Raw genomic sequence first — 7,444 nt, 5'->3', positions numbered from 1 at the left:
AAAGGACGTGTCAGTTTCTGCAGATTTGTTGAGATGGCATTTCAGCTCTTTCACATGTTTTTGGAATTGAACTCTGATTGACAATTTGTTCTTTGACATTAAATATACATTGAGTATTTCCTGATTTGATAGGCAAACTCTTTACCACTGAGCCACCAGGGAAGCCCATTTAGAACGCTCTGCTTCTTGTCCACTAAAATCCCACAACAAGTCCATTTTACATTCCTTACGGTTTCACTTCAATGAAATCATGTTAGCTTTCTTTAATGAAAGTCGTAGGTGAGAATTTTGATTGGGAAGTCCTATTTTATATTCTTCCTTAAGAACTCTCTGCCTTTGCTGATAGGGGGCTGAGGATTGCCCTGGTCGTTCAGTGGTAAAGAATCCGCTTGCAAGGCAAGAGACACAGGTTCAATCCTCTGAAGAAGGAACTGGCTACCCACTCCAGTATTCTTGCCTCAGAAATCCCATGGGCAGAGGGGCCTGGCAGGTTATAGTCCCTAGGATTGCACAAGATGGAGACGACTAAGGAACTAAACCATCACCATAAAACCACCTCAAAATCTCAGTAGCTGATAGTGGGTTGATAAATAGGGAGGTAAAAATTGCCGTGTGGTCAAATGGTTGGGGTTTACATGTCACTCTGATGCTTAGTATCTTTCCAATGTCAAGTAAATTACTTATACAACCCAGATCTCAATTTCTTTATAAGTAAAATGGAAATAATGTTCTCTATTTTAGAGTTTGTGAAGCTTGAAAAGAAAAAAAAAAAACAGAGCACAGAATCTAGCATATAAATTGCACTCAGTAAATAATAACTACTATTTTTATAAGGCTTTTCCATCTGCAGTATTATGATAAGGTATCTAGCAACCTTAATGGGAGACAAAGTGAAGTGAAGTCGATCAGTCGTGTCCAATTCTTTGCAACCCCATGGACTGTAGCCTACCACACTCCTCTGCCCATGGGATTTTCCAGGCAAGAGTACTGGAGTGGGTTGCCATTTCCTTCTCTAGAGGATCTTCCCAACCCAGGGATCGAACCTGGGTCTCCTGCATTGTAGGCAGACGCTTTACCATCTGAGCCACCAGGGAAGTCAATGGGAGACAAGAGATGATCAAAACTATCTGAGGATGAAGGAATTAATTAATGAATTATTCAATCTCATATGAGAGCATACCGAACTATCATGGACTTCCATTTTACTGGTAGAATAGATTTCTTAGATTCATAGCCCATGCTATATCACACCCTTTATAGAAAAATGGGCACTATAGAGTTGAGAGATAATGCTATGTTACCCTACTGAGATTTCAGTACTTAAAGTGAAGAGTGGGTGACCATCTGATTTTTCACCCTTTGTTCTTCCTCACTTCTATGTAACTGGACCTGGCAACTCTGGTAGGGGATCAGGAAGACCTTACTGCCGTGAGCTTAACTCAGGAGTCATCCTTTACCCACGTCGTGCTCCGTTTGCACGCTTTGCTGAGCCTGGGGTCTTGGCTTTACTCCACTTACACTACTGGGATTGAAGCCTCTTCTTTACACTTTGTGTGCATGGCACTATTCTTGACATGTTGCCTACAAATTTTCTTCAGGTCCCTTCCTAAGAGCCCCCTTATTTCTCCACTGCTGGCTTGGGTCCTGTTCTGAAGCTGACATACTGTCCAGGGGTAATAGAAAACCATGACCTAGAATAGTCTCCATGGTCATCTGCTTCCTTTTTGCATTCATTGGACAGGTCCTTATGAAGCATGTGTTCCAGTATTAATACTTGATTCATGACTAGCTTCCCTTGTGGTCCAGTTGGTAGAGAATCTGCCTGCAATGCAGGAGATTTGATCCCTAGGTCAGGAAGATCCCCTGGAGAAGGGAATGACAAGCTACTCCAGTGCTCTTGTTTAGAGAATCCCATGGATAGAAGAGCCTGGCGGTGTGGACTCTGGGAGAAGGCAAGGGTGGGATGTTTCAAGAGAACAGCATTGAAACATGTATATTATCTAGGGTGAAACAGATCACCAGCCAGGTTGGGTGCATGAGACAATTGCTCGGGCCTGGTGCACTGGGAAGACCCAGAGGGATCGGGTGGAGAGGGAGGTGGGAGGGGGGACCGGGATGGGGAATACATGTAAATCCATGGCTAATTCATTTAATGTATGACAAAAACTACTGTAATGATGTAAAGTAATTAGCCTCCAACTAATAAAAATAAATGGAAAAAAAAATATAATAATAAAAAAAAAGGAAATTAAAAAAAAAAAAAAAAGAAGAGCCTGGCGGGCTACAGTCCATCAGGTTGCAAAGAGTCAGACACAACTGAGCGACTAAACACACGCACATAGTGACCAGCTGAAAGTCTGCATCCTTCTCCCACTCATTGGACAGGTCCTTGTGAAACATGTATTCCAATAATTACATGGTCCACAGCTATGTTCAGGACATTTCTATACCTATATTGACCAGCTGACGCTCTGTCCCCACCAGCAGCTGATAAATTCCTCCACAGAATTCCTCTCCAGAGCCAGCTGCCTCCTGTTCTCTGGTTCCCTGGACATTATCCAGCAAGTCTTGACACAGAAGCTTTTGGATTACTGACATATTGTTTTGATTTTGCAGAGGGCTATAAGCTGAATGCCAGGCAAAAATCCCAAATGAACGAAAACCTTCACAGATCCACTTTAAGGTCTGAACTATTTCTCCGTAATATGGCTATAACTGCTGCTCAGTACTATTTCTCCTCCACTTCTGGTTTCTCATTACCCCACACTCTGCGCGTCTAAGACCCTTCCTCGGGGAGTCAGCAACATAGGTTTCCAGGGCTGGGGTACGACTGCCATGTGCTGCCTGATACGTGGACTCTGTCTCACCAAGAGGGCTTTCATTTTGCTATCTGAGTGAAACACGGCACGTGCTGGCAGAGATAGGTTTTCCCTCCAGTGTCTAATATACAGTTGTCCCTTGGTTGGACAATAAATAACATAGTTCTTGCTTTTACACCTGTGGTTATTGTTTCAATTAATCATTGTCTTAGAGACTCCTTTACTTGTCCAGCAGAACTCGTAGGGGCCAGTTTGTCGTAGAGACTTTTAAGATCAGATGATTTAACCCAAATTCATTTCAGTGAGGAAGCTGAAGACATAAGTGGTTAAGGGCCTGTTTGAGACGCCAAAGCTCATTCATGAAAGAACCAGGATAACATCTCACACTTGCTGTCTCTTGGATTTTGTGTGGATATTAATATGAGCCTGAATCAATCGCAGCTTGTTTCACCTGTTGGGTATAGCATACTGGGCTGTTCTCAAGACTGAGAATTCAAGATTTATTTGGTTAGTGGGAAAATGCATGCCTCTAATTCCAGAGTCATTTTGCAATAGACATTGCCCAGCCCTGATCTCTGCTCAGTCCACAAGGAAACTGCACAGGCTCTTGGAGTCAATGTCCAACCCTGGGGATTTCCAGAGCTGAGATCTGAACCCCCAACCCCCCAACCTACCTTTGCTTAATTAAGAATGTACTTTAGGCAGAGACTAACAGTATGGCTCGGCAATCCAGCAAAAGAGCATCAGGTCATCTGATAACACTGCTCCCCATGTTCATCTGCAAACCTCTTCCTTGTAGTGCCCAGAGATTCCTCAGGGTCGGGGCCAGAAGGAGGGGAGATAGTGCCCTTCCCGGCAATAGAGCACCTTCCTGTTTTAGGGGCATCTCGTCCACTTCTGTCTGTTCCCTCCCACATCTGTGTAGGACCATTTGCTGACACTCCTGCCTCTCCATCTCATATTCATCTCTTCCCTGAACACCTTCAGGACAAAGCCAAGTCAGCTTCCCAGGGTCTACAGGCTGGTTGATTGAAGAAACCTCTGAAATAGTCTCTGGCCTGCAATGTCCTTCCCTCTAATCCACCCTACAGGCCACCCTGAATAACCATGAGTCTTGCTGTGGTCCCACTGACCAGGAATGTTGTGTGATGCAGTAGAAAGGGATGTGATTTATAATTAAACAAGACTGCATTTGGCCACCCCCACCCCCAGCTCTGCCATCTCCTAACTAGTGTTTTGGGCCAAGCTATTTAATTTCTCTTAACCTTAGTGCCCTACTTTACAAAATAAGGATAATCACAATACTTGCCTTGACAGGTTATTGTGAAGATTAAATGGGGATAATATCTATGAAGTCCGTTGCTATTGCAAGCATTCAATCACATTAAGTTTTATTTATATTCTCATTCATGCCTGACATGGTGTCTCAGCTTGTGTTTCTGCTAAAATCAGCCCTTGACACAATAATTGAAGTGCAGGTAGGTTTTGGGGGGAGGTAATCCTAGAAAGCACTGTTTGGGATGCAGAATGAGATAGGGAAGCGTGTGAGAGCAATGAATGAATGAACCCCTCTCGAGACTCTTTGACTAACTCTATAGAATCTACTTCTTACCGATCTCACTGAGGATCTAGGAAGCTGGAGTATTTGTCCAGTATTTTGAACCCTCTCGCTGGTTAAGGATGGCCCCTGGGAGTTACTCCCCTGTATGCTTAGCCTGTGCCAGGAGCTGACCAAGTACACCCCCGTGCTGGATAATATCCTCAGGCAGAGCTGATGTAGGGGAACCATACATTCCCAGGAAGATCTAGGGATTTGTCTGGATCTCTTATCTGAATAATATTTTTTAATAAATAATACAAAATAAAATATAAAAGTAAAATTTTTATTAGACTGTCTAAGCTATGGTGCCCAACAGGTAGTAGGTTCTTGCTGAACCTAATAGAAATGGGACATCAATTCTAGGTTAGGATGAGACCCTTCAGTAAAGAAAAAGAATACTGGTCCCTCAGACCCTTAATTTCTGGGGATGTTGTCAGGCTGGCTGGGTCAGACACAACACATAAATGGGAGCTTGGGAGAACGTCATGCTTGTAGGAAGACCCTCTCTCAGCCTATGGTTGGGGATGTTTCAGGTTGCCCTGAAGTCAGGATTCAGTTCAGACCTCATTTCACTAGAGTGTGTAACAGAGACCTCCTTCTTTCCTCCCAGCTCCAGTTAACAAATTCTCATCCCATTCACAGCATTAGAAATCCCAAGAGCACCAAAGCCAGCTGAGGCCCAAGACAGTTCATGTTGACTACGTTTCTCTGCATCATCTCTGTCTCCTCTCTCTTAATCTATAAAAACAGAGACCTTCTTTGCCCTCCCTCAGTGCAAACAGCCTCTCCGAGGACCTGGCTTATTGCTATGTGAATTTGTTCCTCTTGCCTCTCCTTTCATTCTGCAATTTCAAATATAATCTTTGTGTAATCTCTTTGCTACAGATTTCCTATTTGTTTTCCCTGTTGTTCTAGGCATACAACTCCTTCTCACACATGTCTAATCTCCCTTGATCCTCTTAATTTCCAACTTGCTTGCCTCCTGTACCAAGGCAAAGGTCCTGATTTATTTATTCTTGACATGTCTGGTTGGTCAGCTGCCAGAATTCCACTTATTTTTTTCCCCAGGTGACTCTCTCATATACATCCAGACCTTTCATTTTCTTGAAGCAAGTATATACACTGGCCACCTGATATGAAGAACTGACTCATTGCAAAAGACCCTGATGCTGGGAAAGATCGAAGGCAGGAGAAGGGGATGACAGGCAATGAGGTGGTTCAACGGCATCACCGACTCGATGGACATGAGTGTGAGCAAGCTCCGGGAGTTGGTGATGGACAGGGAAGCCTGTTATGCTGCAGTCCACGGGGTCGCAAAGAGTTGGACACCACTGAGCAACTGAATTGAACTGAATACACTGAGCATATACTGTCCAGCCCTGGTTGCATGGGATTTATGTAAGTATAAGACAGAAGCAAGTCCTTGCTGAATTAAGAGTCTGATTGATAAACAAAGTACCCAGTCATGAAACAGTTAAAGAACTGAACATTGATTTAAATTCACATGTGATGGTCACCTGATCTTCGACAAAGGAGGCAAGGATATACAATGGAAAAAAGACAATCTCTTTAACAAGTGGTGTTGGGAAAACTGGTCAACCACTTGTAAAAGAATGAAACTAGACCACTTTCTAACACCATACACAAAAATAAACTCAAAATGGATTAAAGATCTAAATGTAAGACCAGAAACTATAAAACTCCTAGAGGAGAACATAGGCAAAACACTCTCCGACATAAATCACAGCAAGATCCTTTATGACCCACATCCCAGAATATTAGAAACAAAAGCGAAAATAAACAAATGGGACCTAATGAAACTTAAAAGCTTTTGCACAACAAAGGAAACTATAAGCAAGGTGAAAAGACAGCCCTCAGATTGGGAGAAAATAATAGCAAACGAAGCAACAGACAAAGGATTAATCTCAAAAATATACAAGCAACTCCTCTAGCTCAACTCCAGAAAAATAAATGACCCAATCAAAAAATGGCCAAAGAACTAAACAGACATTTCTCCAAGGAAGACATACAGATGGCAAAAAAACACATGAAAAGATGCTCAACATCACTCATTATCAGAGAACTGCAAATCAAAACCACAATGAGGTACCATTACACGCCAGTCAGGATGGCTGCTATCCAAAAGTCTACAAGCAATAAATGCTGGAGAGGGTGTGGAGAAAAGGGAACCCTCTTACACTGTTGGTGGAAATGCAAACTAGTACAGCCGCTATGGAAAACAGTGTGGAGATTTCTTAAAAAGCTGGAAATAGAACTGCCATATGACCCAGCAATCCCACTTCTGGGCATACACACCAAGGAAACCAGATCTGAAAGAGACACGTGTACCCCAATGTTCATCGCAGCACTGTTAATGATAGCCAGGACATGGAAGCAACCTAGATGCCCATCAGCAGACGAATGGAAAAGGAAGCTGTGGTACATATACACCATGGAATATTACTCAGCCATTAAAAAGAATTCATTTGAATCAGTTCTAATGAGATGGATGAAACTGGAGCCCATTATACAGAGTGAAGTAAGCCAGAAAGATAAAGACCATTACAGTATACTAACACATACATATGGAATTTAGAAAGATGGTAACGATAACCCTATATGCAAAACATAAAAAGAGACTCAGATGTATAGAACAGAATTTTGGACTCTGTGGGAGAAGGTGAGGGTGGGATGTTTCAAGAGAACAGCATCAAAACATGTATATTATCTAGGGTGAAACAGATCGCCAGCCCAGGTTGGATGCATGAGACAAGTGCTCGGACCTGGTGCACTGGGAAGACCCGGAGGGATCGGGTGGAGAGGGAGGTGGGAGGGGGGATCGGGATGGGGAATACATGTAAATCCATGGCTGATTCATGTCAATGTATGACAAAAACCACTACAATATTGTAAAGTAATTAGCCTCCAACTAATAAAAAATTAAAATAAATAAATAAATAAAAGCAAAAAAAAATAAATTCTGCAACATGTGTGTTGCAGACTGTGCTATAAGTTCTAGAGTAGC

At 42.8% G+C, this 7,444-nt stretch overlaps 1 non-coding gene across 1 annotated transcript; it reads right to left on the bottom strand.

Annotated features, from left to right (window-relative positions):
* Positions 1-1,022: 1,022 nt before the first annotated feature.
* Positions 1,023-1,094, bottom strand: TRNAC-ACA (transfer RNA cysteine (anticodon ACA)). The gene has a single exon. It is a non-coding gene; the product is annotated as a tRNA-Cys (tRNA).
* Positions 1,095-7,444: the final 6,350 nt, after the last annotated feature.

Source organism: Odocoileus virginianus, chromosome 15 (assembly GCF_023699985.2).
Source record: "Odocoileus virginianus isolate 20LAN1187 ecotype Illinois chromosome 15, Ovbor_1.2, whole genome shotgun sequence".
Taxonomy (NCBI): domain Eukaryota; kingdom Metazoa; phylum Chordata; class Mammalia; order Artiodactyla; family Cervidae; genus Odocoileus; species Odocoileus virginianus.
This window is presented reverse-complemented; position numbering and strand designations above follow the sequence as displayed.